The 14,880-nt window shown below is 47.8% G+C and overlaps 1 long non-coding RNA gene across 3 annotated transcripts in view; it reads right to left on the minus strand.

Moving 5' to 3' along the window:
- The window catches only part of LOC138849951 (uncharacterized), a 34,106-nt gene that overhangs the window by 7,668 nt on the left and 11,558 nt on the right, over positions 1-14,880 (minus strand). Inside the window, exon 3 of one of the 3 annotated variants that reach the window (XR_016235847.1) lies at positions 11,174-13,110. The exons of the other annotated variants lie outside the window; for them this stretch is intronic. This is a non-coding gene — a long non-coding RNA (uncharacterized LOC138849951). Of the gene's footprint in view, positions 1-11,173; positions 13,111-14,880 lie in introns of those variants that run through there. 3 annotated transcript variants of the gene reach the window in all.

The raw sequence follows: 14,880 nt of genomic DNA on the forward strand, positions 1-14,880 counted from the left end.
TGAACCAAAGCACTCTGATATGGGAAGTGGGAGTCTCAAGTGGGTTTTAGCCATTGCACTAAACTCTCAGCTCTGTTGGTATTATTAATCCCACTTATCCTATTTATTATCCTACAATAAAGAGGCAATGAACTATTTCTTATATCTGCATCAGAAAGTTTTACACTGGGGACAGATGTTGTGGCACAGAAGGTTAACTCCCTATTGCAAGGCCATTATCCTATAGCAGAGTACCAGTTTGAGTCCTGGCTGCTCTGCTTCTGATCCATCTCTGTCGCTCCCCCTCTTCGTGGAGGAACGACACAGGACCCTGCGCTGTTCTTTTGTCTGCTCGGCCCTCCCCGGGTTTGCTGCTGGTTCTTCCCGAGTTGGCTGCCAATCCTTCCACCTCCGTGGAAGGGCGGCTCCCCCTGCCACTTTCCCCACTTCCGCGGGGGAGCGGCACACCGCCGGCCGGCTCTCTCTCGGGCTGCTCAGGTGTTCCTCAGGTGTTCCCCTTAGATGTTCCTGGTGCATGTTGTCTCTCTCCTCCTTTATAGTCCTCTTCCACCAATCCCAACTCTGCTACCCACACGCCGAGTACGCTGCTCTCCTCCAATCAGGAGCAAGATCAGCTCCTGCAGTTTATTGGTCGAACTGGAGGCAGCTGCGCAGAAGCTGTTTACTCCTCTCCCAGCGCCATATTGTGGGAGAGCAGATGCATAGAATAAGTCTTAATTCCAGTAACTTAGTCTAATCCGAGTTGCTCCCCACACATCTCCCTGCTAATGTGCCTGGAAAGGCAGCAGAAAACGGCCCAAGTACCTATGGGAGACCCAGATGGAGTTCTAGCTCCCGGCTTCAGCCTGGCCCAGCCCCAACCATTGCAGCCATTTGGTGAATGAGCCAGAGATGGAAGTTCTCTCCCCACCCCACCCCAGCTCCTCACTCTGCCTTTCAAAAGAAGTTTTATATCTGTTCTCCCTCACTCCTGTAAATGATTTGTCTGCTCCTGGAAGCACATGTATTTGAAATCCTTGGCCTAGACTTTGTAAATAAAAACGTAACCCTTGGAAAACCCAAAGCTCCAGGACAGAAAGATGTTGAGGATAGTAGTTCTCAGACAGGTGTGGTTTTGCATTTTAGATAGAAATGCCTAGGGGCTTAGGACTGGCACCTGGTGGGTACCAGTGAGGAGTGAGGCTAAATATCCTGTAACACACAGGACAGCCCTAACAGCAAAGGATTAGATAGTCCCCAATATCCCCCAATTAGATAGCAGTGATAAGGTTGAAATTCCGTATTCTAGGGGATGTGTTGGGAGGGAGAGGGTGTTGTGAGCCATGGGGCCAGCTGGGCTATTCCAGGCTCTTTGCTCCACACATGAAAGTTCAAGGGGGAGGCATAAAGGTGTGCAGGGAAGTGGGATTTATTTCAAGTAAAAATGCATGCTCATGAACTAAGTTCAGGACAGAGAGAATGGGAAAAAAAGTGATCCCCATCTACAAAGTTCAAGCCACCCTTTTACACTATCAGGAGGCACAGGGGGTGGTGTCTGGGGTGGGGCTTAATTGAATATTTAAATGGGTAGTTTGGAGTGGGACTTCAGTGCTGCCCATTTCTGTTATCCTGTTTTGAAATATTGGAAGTGTCATTGCAGCAGGTGCATGATGGGAGTAGGAGTGTCCCCATGATAATTTTATTATAATGACGTGATAATGACCTTAAGGTCATTGCAGAAGCACACTCTGTAGCCATACTGGATATTTGCAGCTGGCTCTGGTTCTATGCTTGCCACATTGGGGAACCCGTGGTTTCTGCTACATGGGAAAGGGAGGGGCTTGCTTGGTGGTACACAAAGAGGGAGCTGGTGTAGAATGGGTTGCCCTGTGGGGGCTGCTGCATGGACTGGTTGGAACTGTCAGCAGGGAGATGGGTGAGTTGGCCACAGCTGCTAAATGGTGGCCCACACTATTGCGTGGAGCAGCTGGGGCTGTCTAACCTTAGCTCCTTTCTTGAACACTCCCTATATCAAGGGAAGCAAGACCCCAGTCTTTTCTCAATCTGTTGATTAGATCGGGGACTCAGGCTGGGACTTCTCTGCAGGATAACTCTCATCTGAGTACATAAATTCTGACAGTTTAATTAAAGACAAAGAATTAACTATTGCCTAGCAACAACAGTTCAGTCTTGAAAAAAGAAAGGCATTACCCAAACTGATCATGGTCTTCACGGAGCCATCAGACTTGGCTCTAAATGACTTCTGATTATTCCAAGAAAGCAATTTAGTTTCAAAAACAATGATTTGCCATCACTGAGGATATTCAAAGCAGTGTGATGCACATTGTAATGAAATCTTCCACTTTAATGGGATTTTAAGTATGAATGGCTAACATAAGATTGCAAGAACTTTAATTTGCTGAGATTGGTTAGGTCAGGAAAGCATTTGTATTGTTATAGGGAAAGAATTATACAATTACTTTCATAGAGTTTCTTGCTCTCTAAGTAAGCATATAAACATGGACATTTTTGATCTATAAATTATAAATGCAATTTTTGTTTTGATTAATATTAAAATATGTACCTGTATTCAATTAAAGAATTGCTATATTAACAAAGAAATATGAAACAGTAGCTGAAAATATTTCAAACAAATGCAGCATTATCAGAAGAAATGTATACTCTCTCAAGATGATCAAACGGCTAGACCGAAGCTAGGAACCAGGAGCCTCACCCTCATCTCCCACATGGGCGGCAGGGGCCCAAGTGTTTGAGTCCTCTTCTGTTGCTTTCTCAGGTGCATTATCGGGCAGCTAGATGGGAAGTAGAGTAGCTGGGGCTTGAATGAGTGCTCATGTGAGATGCCAGCATTGCTGATGGGAGCTTAATCCGCTGTAACACAATGCCAGCCCTAAAGCCATGGTATTTAAGACAGTGTGCTACTAGCCTTAAGAACAGACACATAGGGGCCAATGCTGTGGCGTAGCAGGTTAAGCCACTGTCTGCAGTGCTGGTGTCCCATATGGGTGCCAGCTCAAGTTCTGGCTACTCCACTTCTGATCTAGCTCCCTGCTAGTGGCCTGGGAAAGCAGCAGAGGATGGTCCAAGTATTTGGGCCCCTGCACCCATGTGGCGGACCTGGAAGAAGGTCTTGGCTCCTGGCTTTGGCCTGGCCTAACTCTGGCTGTTGTAGCCATTTGGGGAGTGAACCAGTGGATGGCAGATCCTTGTTCTCTGTCTCTACTCCTTCTCTAACTTTCAAATAAATAACTCTTTTAAAAAAATAGACACATAGATTATTCAATGAAATTGAGAGTCTAGAAATAAACTCTGACATTTACAATCAGTCAATTTTTGACAGGGTACTAAAAACAATTCAATGGAGTCAATAAAATATTGTCTTTTCAACAAATGTTTCTGGGATAACTGGACAACCATACAAAAAATAACTAAAAATACATTAAAGGTGTAAATGTGTTATGTAAAACTACAAAAAATCTTTGAAACATAGGTATAAGTCTTTATGACCTTTAGTTGTCAATGACTTCTTAGATATGTCACCGAAAGCACAACCAACCAAAGAAAAAATAGAAGAAATTGGTTAGGAGTATTTCCCCAACAGTACCAGTGTGCTGCACCTTCTGCCCAGCCAGTGGTAGTTCCATCTGAAACACCAGTTTGGATGCATTACAGAAGTGCTCTTGTTAACATCCTTGGTTAGGGCACATGGATCACAGGCTCACCTCCGGATGCTCTAGTAAGCTGTGTGTTCTCTGGCCATAACAGCCCAAGACCCGATAGAGCCTGAGCCCCTGTAAGTCTGTTTCTTTTTTTAATGTAAAAATGTACTTATTTAATAGGGAGAGAGAGACAGACAGACTGTGAGACACTCCTGTCTACTGGATGACTCTCTGAATGCCTGCATCTCCAGTGAGGGCAGAGCCAGGAGGTGGGAAGTCAATTCAGATCTCCAATGAAGGCGGCAAGAACACGGTTACTTGAGCCATCACCCCTGCCTCCCAGGGTCTACTTAGCAGGAAGCTAGATTCAGGAGCTGGAGCCTGGAATGGGACCCAGGCACTCTGTTGTGTGTGTGTGTGTGTGTGTGTGTGTGTTTTAAGATTTATTTATTATTTATTTGAAAGTCGGAGTTACACAGAGAGAGGAGAGGCAGAGAGAGAGGGAGGTCTTCCATCCAATGGTTCACTCCCCAGTTGTTTGCAATGGCCAGAGCTGTGCTGATCTGAAGCCAGGAGCCAGGAGCTTCCTCTTGGTCTCCCACGTGGGTGCAGGGGATCAAGGACTTGGGCCATCTTCTGCTATCCCAGGCCATAGCAGAGAGCTGTATTGTAAGTGGAGTAGCCGGGACTCGAACTGGCGCCCATATGGGATGCTGGTGCTTCAGGCCAGGGCATTAACCTGAAGTGCCATAGATGCTGATATGTTAATCAGCATCTTAACTGCCGGACCACCCACCGGCCTGTGTAAGCTGACATCTGACGGTGCTGTGTGGTGTCCTGTCCCCTGGTCTTCTAGCCAGCACCTCTCTGGGTTCTAGTAAAACAGCCTTTCCACGCCCCCTCCCAGCAGGAGGGTGCTGGATAAGTTTCCTGAGGACCTCGCTGGCATTTGGCAGATGAAAGTAATCACTGGTCAGCCATGACTACATTTCTTATGCACTCTGACTTTAAACCGTTGCGCTGTTCCAAAAACGATTGCGTGCTGGTTTTTTCTAATTAATGGTTTTCCGTTGCCTGTTTTCCCCTCACCCTCTTGTGTGACCAGGAAGCTGAGCAGGGCAGCCTGAGGAAGGCCTGCTTCCTGCCTCGCGTGCTTTGGGTACAGAAAGCTCTGTTTCCCAGTTCCTGAGGGCTCTGGGGCCCCCAAGGAGGGCTTGCATGAGAAGGGCTGCCTGGCAACCCGGCCAGCAGGTGCTCTGCTCTCAGGAAAGATGGCTGCCCTGGGCCTCGTCACTCTGTGCAGAGGCAGCTGCCTGCTGGCTGGCCCTTCCCGACTGCTGAGAGCAGGCAGGCAGGCAGGGGCAACCATTCTCTTTTCCTCCAACTGGACCAGAACCCGTGACATGTGGGGATGTCCTCCAAGGTCCAGACTGGCTCAAGCAGTCGAATGCATTTATCTAATGCTGTCTGCTTATTTTGAATGAAATGAATGATGATGGAGAAAGGAATAATTTTCTCACACATAATACTGAGCACAAAGGTAATGGTCTAAACCATATCAGTGGTAATAAGACACAGGTAAAGTGAGCCGGGGGTGCCACTGGGTTTTGATACAGTGCTAAGAGCAGGCACACCTGGATTCGAAAGAAATGCTTGCATTTCTTTCATTACAGTTGGGTCACTTTATCTGCATGGACCTGAGTAGTTTTCTTAGCCTTTTATGAGTGTCAATGTCTTTACCAGTAAAAAAAAAAATATTGCTTGCCTTCTAAGTTTGTTCTAAAGTTTGAATTAAACTTTAAACAGAAGCACCTAACATGGGATCTGGGCATATATTAGGTGCTCAATAAATAACTCACACATAATGCGAACTATGAACCTAAGGCTTGACACGCACCAATTTTTTTTATTCTCATGAGGGCTCAGTGAGGCAGGCAGTGTTATGATCTCCACTGTACAGATGAGGAAGCCTAGGCACAAAAGGTTAAAGCAGCGCGCCCAAGGTTATCCAGTGACAACTGCAGTCAGGATTTGAATCCTTCCCAACTGACCCAAGCTTTTGTGTTCTCAACCATTTGTACTAGAGTTCTTCTAACGCATCTGAACTTTTTTTTTTTTTTTTTGACAGGCAGAGTGGACAGTGAGAGAGAGAGACAGAGAAAAAGGTCTTCCTTTGCCGTTGGTTCACCCTCCAATGGCTGCCGTGGCCAGCGCGCTGCGGCCGGCACACCGCGCTGATCCTGATGGCAGGAGCCAGGTACTTACCCTGATCTCCCATGCAGGTGCAGGGCCCAAGTACTTGGGCCATCCTCCACTGCACTCCCGGGCCACAGCAGAGAGCTGGCCTGGAAGAGAGGCAACCGGGACAGAATCCGGAGCCCCGACCGGGACTAGAACCTGGTGTGCCGGTGCCGCAAGGCGGAGGATTAGCCTAGTGAGCTGTGGTGCCGGCCTGAACTTTCTTTTTAACTTTCGCTTCTGCTCAGATGACAACGTGCAAACTTCCAGGCCCTTTCAAGACCCAAAAAGCAGCTGTTTTGCTTGTAGAATGTGACCTTCTGCTTGTGGGTTCTATGAACCCGTCTCTGTGTCACGGGGTCTTTCAGCTATCCTGAGGGGTGGTTCGCTGCTTAGGTCAGATTGCCAAGGTCAAGATGCCAAGTGTCTCTGTGTGCCTGCTCTGAGGCTTCAGCCTCTGCCCCTTAACGTTCCCCTTGTTCTCCTCCATCCCTGCTTTAGGCTGCAATATTGCAAACCACATCCCTTAGTAGTGGCTGGACCCATTCAAACTTATCAGCACCAGCAGTGTCTTTATGGGACAAAGAATGCCATTGTTATAGCCATGAATGGCCCTTCCTCTCCAGCCCCTCTCCTCTGCTTACAAAGAATTTCAGGAAAATCTGCTTTGCCCAAATCTTCTTCCATTTCCCTGCGTGTGTGTTTTCTACACCTGCCCCTCTACCACAGCTTTTGTTTAGGGGACCTGGCGCGTGTGTCGGTGATTTATGAAACAGTGCGGGAAACTGGCATTGGTTCCAAGGTTACGTGACGACGAGACTCAGTGGAGTTGGAGCAGGAAAGGTTTAGGAACTCAACACATCTGAGAATCCCTACCTCTGTGTGCAAAATCCAGTCTTGTGAAAAACCACCCCCTTTGTAAAATGTCCAATTAGCCTAATAAAAATCTCTGGGGGCAGAAAGCCAGGACTAAAACAAGGCATACCAAACATTGGCAAGGCTGGATTTTCACCAGACAATTTTGAAAATTGCATTGTAAAAAATAATCCCACAGGCTGAAATGCTATGGTATAAAATAATAACAAGTACCGAGTCCTCTTAACAACTGGTAAATGTCTAAGCATTTTTGCGTTCATATAGAAGTGGAAAATTCTGATTAAGGCCAATTTTGTATCCAATAAATTTTGCTTGCTAGTTGCCTGTTACTATAAACTTAAACTTGACCTATGAGCCTTTGGCTTTGAAAACTTTTTTTTCCTCTTTAGACTCTTTTGAGGATGTTATGAAAACACTAATTTTCATCGCTGCTTTTTGAAACCTTTTAACTCCTCCGAGGCTTGGTTTCCTAGGCTGTGCCTCTGTGGCTGTTTTCTCAAACACACAATGGGCTCCCATAACCCATATGCCTCACTCTTCACCATTGTGCTGGGGCTAGATTTCCGAAAGTGCCAAAAATCCCTCTTCCCTGAACTGCCCTAATGGATATGATGAGGAACGACTGCATTTTTTAAAAGCACTTTAAAAAGCATTTGTAGGACCCAGAAGAACTCTTCATGATGGTGTCCCAAATTGGGTCCAATTTATTGGTCAATCAGATGAGATGAGCCCTGAGTGGCTAACAGGCAGTTACCCAGGGAAGATAAGGTAGGCAGCTCATCACGATATATAAGAATTCATGCTTCACTCATCTCACGCCAAAAATGAGTTGCCCTAAATTCTTCCAGGAATGGGAAGCAAAAGCCTGGCTTTTTACCTTCAAGTCATGCTTGTGGATTTCTCAAAGAACTTCCTTTCAATGAATTATTGAGTGAGCTCGCCCACGAAGGAATTCTCTATGCAAATGTAAACAGAGCGAAGCAGGCTCTCCCTTAGGTTGGTGTTCATGAACCTATTTCCTCATTTCTAGTTTTGGGCATCAAGATGAGCCTTTTGTCTTTTATGCCCACATCGGGGGCTCAAAAAGGCTCCTCTCTCTGTGTTAAACCCGGAGCCCCGCCCACGTGCTGGGGTGGGGTTGGAAGCAGTCCAAGGGCTGTCCAAACGGAACAGTGCTATGGGGGAGGCACCCTCGGGAGCTCATGAGATTACAGTGACATCTTGGAGGGATCTCAGGGTCTGCGTCATTCTCCAAGAGAGAGAGGCCCCGGGGGAATGCCCATGCGTACAATACATTCGTTTAAGGACAGAAAGTGGAGGCTGTGTACTTTAGCTGCCTTGGGAAGCACTTCCTGGCTCCTGGCACTGCTCGGGATCCAGCCACTGCATCAGCCAGCGTTGGGTGCACTGCCTTTGGTGGTAGTTACACGTGGGTGCTACCCCCGCGGTTACAGGGACGTTGGCACTACGTGAGGCGGGGCGAGCTGTACCCCATCAGCAGGTGTAACTTGGGATCCACGAACCTCACCCGATGCTGGCGTGACTGCAGGAGACAGTGTGAGGGAAGCACAACAAACAGCACACCTCCTCCTCTCGCCATTCCTCCGGCACAAATACGATAATGGTGTGTTTGCAGCCCAGCGCAATGATGCGGATCCGAACACCAAAGCCCAGAGCTGGCGGTCCCTGCTCTTGCCAAGTGGGTACCACAGAGGCAGAAGCCAGCAGCGTGTCCATTCCTGAGCTGCAGTGGGTCGGCTCCCCTCTGCTTCCGCCGGTATCTGGCAGCCAGGCGGAGCACCGGGCTGGGGAAGCAGACCGGGGCTCTGCTGTGTCCCCTTCACCCTTTACCTCACCCGCTTGGGTGCCTGTGCTGGAATGTTGGAGCCGGCCTCCTCCCTAGGAGTGGAGGTGGGGCCAGTTGAGGATCCGGGCCGGAAGCTGGTGGGCCTGCAGGGAGGGGAGCCCAGTGGGCACTGCACAGACCTCCACCCGGTGCTCATCCTCTGCCCTGTGCGCAAAGGGAGGTCAGGCCCCAGGGGCCCACAAAGCTGCGGTCATTCCTTCTCACTGTCTAGCCAGTAAAGGGCAGCCCTCCTGGGTCAAGGCCAGGAGTCAGCTCCTCTCTCAGCAGCTGCAGGTGGCCAGGGGAGCCCTGGCAAAGCTTGTTCAGCTTTTCTTCCCCGCCATATTCTATTTATTTCCCCCTCCACTATGCTCTTGGCTGTATTCAAGTCTCAGCTTGTATCTGTCAAAACACCCTATGTGCTGTCTTTTGATTATCTTTTCATATTTTGTTTCCAAACCATCTTATTGATCTTTACACAATCAGAATCCAGGCACAGTATCAGAGTTATGCAGACAGCTTAGATAAATAAAATGTTGCCTTCAAGTTAAACAGAGCTTGTCTGGAGAACAAAACCCTGCAGCTTCCTCCCCATCCCCCCGTGATGCACTGGGACACACGTTTCAGGTCCTGCCCACACAACTGGAAAGGAAATCCGCCAGGCCCGGCATTCCAGTGTCGCGGTCCAAGGTGTTTCTATTTCCTACCCTGCACGTGGATGCCAGCACGGAGACCTTCCCAACAGCACCGTGGAAGAAGAGAATGACAGCAAAGTGTCAGCAATGGGTATCCCTGCGATAATGAGCAACTTTGACAACCAAGTCAACGTAAGTGTTTGGAAAAGCAAGATTAAATTGTTGGTGTGGGCTCCCATCCTTTTCAGCTGGTTGTTCCATTAATTAGTAGGGACATTTGGGCACTTGAAAATTTGCCCCAAATTTCCACAATTGAAATGAAGTTGAAAGTGGATAGAGTTTCCTTGTGTGGTAGGCAGATGGAGGCTAAGAATGTCCCCAGGGCCGGTGCTGTGGCATAGCGGGTAAAGCCGCCGCCTGCAGCATCAGCATCCCATATGAGTGCTGGTTTGAGTCCTGGCTGCCCCTCCTCCAATCTAGCTCCCTGATGGCCTGGGAAAGCAGTGGAAGATGATCCCAAGTGCTTGGGCCCCTGCACCCATGTGGGAGACCTGGAAGAAGCTCCTGGCTTTGGATCAGTCCAGCTCCGGCCATCGCGGCCATTTGGGGAGTGAACCAGCAGATGGAAGACCTTTTGTTAGTAAGATGGTGCCGTCATCTATGCTCTGGGGTTCTGGCCCTTGTGGCCCCCTTGCACAGTCAGCTTCAGTCCTAAGCCCCATGGCCCAACACAGGTGTCAGCTCTACCCCCACCCTAATGGGATTGGTGGCTCCTACTTCCCTGCCCCCTGGCAAGCGTATAACAGGACCTGCCTCCAGCACTGTGCTCTCTCCCTCCTGATTCTTCTCTCTTACTCTCGCCCTTCCCCCCAACCCCCAGCCCGTAGGGCTATCCGCCACCCCACAATAAACCTTTCCCTTAACTCTGGTGTTTGGTGTGTTTTGTGGTAGCCTTATACCTCTCTGTCTCTTCCTTTATCTGTAGTGCTACCTCTCAAATAAAATAAAATAAAATAAAGTCTTCCAGAAAATTCTGTGAACAATCTAGGCTTGGGAGCTCTCCAGAGAACAAACATCCCATTGGATATGGCATTACAGCCACCTCATCTACACACACTTTCTTTTTTTCCTGCTATAAGAGCAGTATCTATTCATTGTAGAAGATATATATATATAAAAAGAAAGAAAGAAAGAAAGGAAGGAAGGAAGGAAGGAAGGAAGGAAGGAAGGAAGGAAGGAAGGAAGGAAGAAAGAAAGAAAGAAAGAAAGAAAGAAAGAAAGAAAGAAAGAAAGAAAGTAAGAAAGAAAATCCAGATTTTCACTATCCGGAGAAAGACATATGTCAATCAGGAAATCTCCTTTCAAGTCTTGTTCATGTCTTACAACACAATGTGGACCATACTGTCATGAGGCACAATATTGAAAGGACACTATGCTCGATTCTGGCAGCTACAATGCAGATGTGCCACACTGCTAGCTGGTGAGCTTGATCCTTGGGACTCTGGACAAAGAAGGGGAAGCTTAACTATCTAGCCAGGAAGCTTAGTTCTAGTCTAAACAAGAGCTCAGCTGGGCGACTTCACACTTAGGGTATAACTCAAGCTCCCCAACAATGACTTCAGGGTGTCACCAGGAAGAACAAGCTCTGATTCCACAAAGCACACAGAATTCCAGGGAAATATTCTAGCTAAGAAGGAGCCATTGGAAAATCAGGTTTCCTCCTGCCAGACACTCAAAAGACTACAAACTCTTAGAGACAGATTGAGTCTTTCAGTACTGAGGGCTGTGTTGAAAAAAAAAATGCAATCTTATGTGGTTTGGAACTTGTGTTGAGAAAATACACGCTGTCGACAATGGTTTCGCCCCATAGTCTGCAGAAATAAACACGTATAAAGAAGTGGCTGGCCTCGTTTATTAAGTACCAGACTGGAAGCCAGGAACCCAGGCCTCTCGGGCTGACTTACTACACAGTCCTCACCTCGTCGCTTTTCAATCTCCTTTCCAAGGAGACTGCACAGATTGATAAAGTGATCAGCTATGGGTGGCTTGGCTTTGGGAAGGTCAGGTTTAGGGGTTCAGTCTCTTCTTGCCCAAGTTCTTCAAGGCTATTTCCAGATGTCATGTGGTTCTGCACTAACACAAGATCCTGACCGATGAAGTTCATGGCTGTGTGTTACGGAGGTGGTTTTGGCCCAGGCTTCAGTCATAAGACTGTTCATTTCAGCTCAGCAGTGCGCAGCTGTCCGGAGCCTTGCTCTAACTTAGCGTTATCTCAGGGAGGGTTTGGATAAACACAAAGGTCTTTGTAGCACCAGCCCAAGAGCAGTTCCTGTAAGCAAAGGAGAGGAATTCTCTTCGGTCCTGCCATGTCCTTGGGGCAGCTGCCAGTGGAGAGTTCAGTCTCCTTTCTCAAGAGCGCTTGAAGCGTTTGCTGCAAGCCAGGGATTTCAGTCTGTTAGAGATGATGGAAAATGTGCTGGGGCTTTAATGCTTGGGGAAATGTGTTTTTGTTCACTCGCTCTTATTATAACCACAGCTGTTATCAGCAGGGCAGGCTATGTCTTAACAGGCATGGCTTTCTGAAGTCTGGAGTTCTCTTCCACGATCTGTTGGCTGGGGGGATCAAACGGTGAAGCCTGAGAAAAGCCAGCCCTCTGGGACTGCTGATACTGCCCCTAGGGCTACTACTCTGCAAGGCCTCAGTCTGGGCCTACACCCGTGTGTGTTCTCTCCATTTGGGAAGCCAACCTGAAAGTGAATCTTTTGTTCCTGGCTTCTCAGGTGAGCTACCAAGTTCAATCCATCCAAAATGCCTCGCTTTTTCTACCTTCTGTCTCCACAGACAGGCTTACCTTTTCTTGGCTGTTTCCTAAGCTGTTCTTTTGTGGCTCAGTGGTTTGCAGTAATTGGATCCCTCAGTGTTGGGGTCGCATAAAAATTCAGGATCCCCCAGCCAGCAGCTTCCAAGCCCTGCTCTTGGGAGGAGGTGACTCTGGGCCAGTAACACAGGGCATCTCAGTCTGATTTCTCTTGCTATTACAAAATACCTAAGGGTGGGTCCTTTATAAATTAAAAGAGGTTTCTTTGGCTCACAGTTCTGAAGGCTGGAGGTTCCATCTGTGTGGGGCCCCTGGCGAGGCTTTCTTAGCTGCATCACCACATGGCGGAGGGTGTCAAGGTGGGAGCAGTCACACAGCGAAAGTCAAGGTCAGGCCCACTCTTTCATAACAGCTGGCTCTATGAGAACCAACTCTCTCCACGAGAGCAGCATTCATCCTTCCTAAGGGTGATGCCCCTCTGACGGAATGACTTTGCATAGGCCCCACCACTTTCACCATTGCTACAGGGGGGATCACGTTTCCACTGGGGCACACTCTCAAACCGTATCCAAAGCACAGCAGATAGAACTTCAGAATGAACCAACGGTATACCCTTGGCCTACTGCACACACACAGGGACATACACTGGCTTCCTCTCGTGTGTTGAGCTTCAGCACAATGACTAATGTGAACAAAAGTGGCCAAATGAAGTTTGAAACCCGAATACATCCTTCCACATAATTTTACTGGTTAAGAAAGAAAATCCTGGGGCTGGCGTTGGGGTGCCATGGGTGACGCTGCTGACCGCAACATTGGCATCCCATATGAGTGCTGCTTCAGGGGCAGCTGCTCTGCTTCCAGTCCAGCTCCCTGTAAAATGTACCTGGAAAAGCATCAGAAGATGGCCCTTGCCACCCACGTGGGAGACCAGATGCAGTTGTGGCTCTTGGCTTCAGGCCCAGCCCAGGCCATTATGTCCATTTGAGGAGTAAGCCAGTGATGGAAGTTCTCTCCTTCTCTCTCTGTGTGTAACTGCCCTTCAAGTAAATAAACAAATCTTAAAAACAAAAGAAATGAAACACCAAGGAGGTTAACTGACCTACCTAATACTTTGGTTGCCTTTTTTTTTTTTTTTTTTTTGACAGGCAGAGTGGACAGTGAGAGAGAGACAGAGAGAAAGGTCTTCCTTTGCCGTTGGTTCACCCTCCAGTGGCCGCCGCGGCCGACGCGCTGCGACCAGCGCACCGCGCTGATCCGATGGCAGGAGCCAGGTACTTCTCCTGGTCTCCCATGGGGTGCAGAGCCCAGGTACTTGGGCCATCCTCCACTGCACTCCCTGGCCACAGCAGAGAGCTGGCCTGGAAGAGGGGCAACCGGGACAGAATCTGGCGCCCTGACCGGGACTAGAACCCGGTGTGCCGGCGCCGCAAGGCGGAGGATTAGCCTAGTGAGCTGCGGCGCCAGCCTAGTTGCTTTTTGACAAAGCCAGGACCAGAACCCTAGGGCTCTCACCAGCTTTCATTCATTTATTCAATCATTTATTCATCCCCAAATGTTTCCTATCCCAGACATTGCACTATCATATCCAAAAGTCTTTTTAAATAGTTTACATGAGTCATTTCTATTTGAAAAAACTATTTTCCACCAACTTGAGCTTTAGCTTAGCTCCTAACTTATCTTTCACTAGCTTCTTTGAAGGACTTTCCTCATTAAAGATCACATTTCTTTTGATTCCAACTGAGGAATTTGTGGTCAAGTCATATTACCATTTAAAATATGTGGAATATATTAACATTTGAAAACCCCATTCATTGTAAAAGCATCTCTGTAGTTTGCTAGTAGGGTCACAGTTGGCATGCATTTAGCTATATAATACCACATGATATATACTGGGTTTCTTTCAATGAAGGCAACATTTGCAAAAGGAACGACCTGTCCTACTGTTTTTGCTTTTCCGGACCCATACTTTTGCACTCGTCTTGTCTTGTGAGTGTGATTTGTGTGGTCACGATGGGCTATGCAGACCACAGTCCTGTATGACCACCCATTTCCTATTTATGTGGCTGCTTTCCCCTGTAGGCAACAGTGTCTTATCATCTCTGTATTCCCAGCGCAGCTCTGAGCAGGTTCTCAATAAATATTGGGGAGTTAGGAGGGCAGGGAGGAACAGGAGTTGTGTGCCATGTCTCCCTACAGAGTGCTTCTAAGAAGGAAAACTTTATAAAAACTGAAGTGCTCTCTTGAAACCAGCCCTCTTAAACAACAACACAGTGTCACTGCTCTTGAATGAAAATCTTATATTCTGCTTTTTAAGATTGAAATCAACTTTCCAAATGAAAGTTGTTTCACACAGAGGAGAGAGAAGCCTCAAGAAAGTTCACCATCTTCTCTGTATCCACCAAGTATTTTCATGACAAAAAGAAAATGTAACATTCCATTCTCCTCTTTAAACATTTATCTATCTCTAAGGAAACTATACTATGATACACACACACACAAATGCCTTTATAATGACATTATCAAATGTCCATGGAAGTAGAGATAATAGCATCAGAATCCCGGTACCCATCAACTAACTTCAACAATTATCAACATTTGGGCACTCTTGCTTCACTGCTTACCCCTTCCATTCTAAAATTATGTTAAATTAACATGATAGATGGGGCCTGCGCTGTGGCACAGCAGGTTAACACCCTGGCCTGAAGCGCCGGCATCCCATATCCCATATGGGCACCGGTTCTAGTCCTGGCTACTCCACTTCCAATCCAGCTCTCTGCTGTGACCTGGGAAAGCAGTAGAAGATGACC

This window comes from Oryctolagus cuniculus, chromosome 6 (genome assembly GCF_051225735.1).
Source record: "Oryctolagus cuniculus isolate XC-2025 breed Fujian yellow rabbit chromosome 6, ASM5122573v1, whole genome shotgun sequence".
Taxonomy (NCBI): domain Eukaryota; kingdom Metazoa; phylum Chordata; class Mammalia; order Lagomorpha; family Leporidae; genus Oryctolagus; species Oryctolagus cuniculus.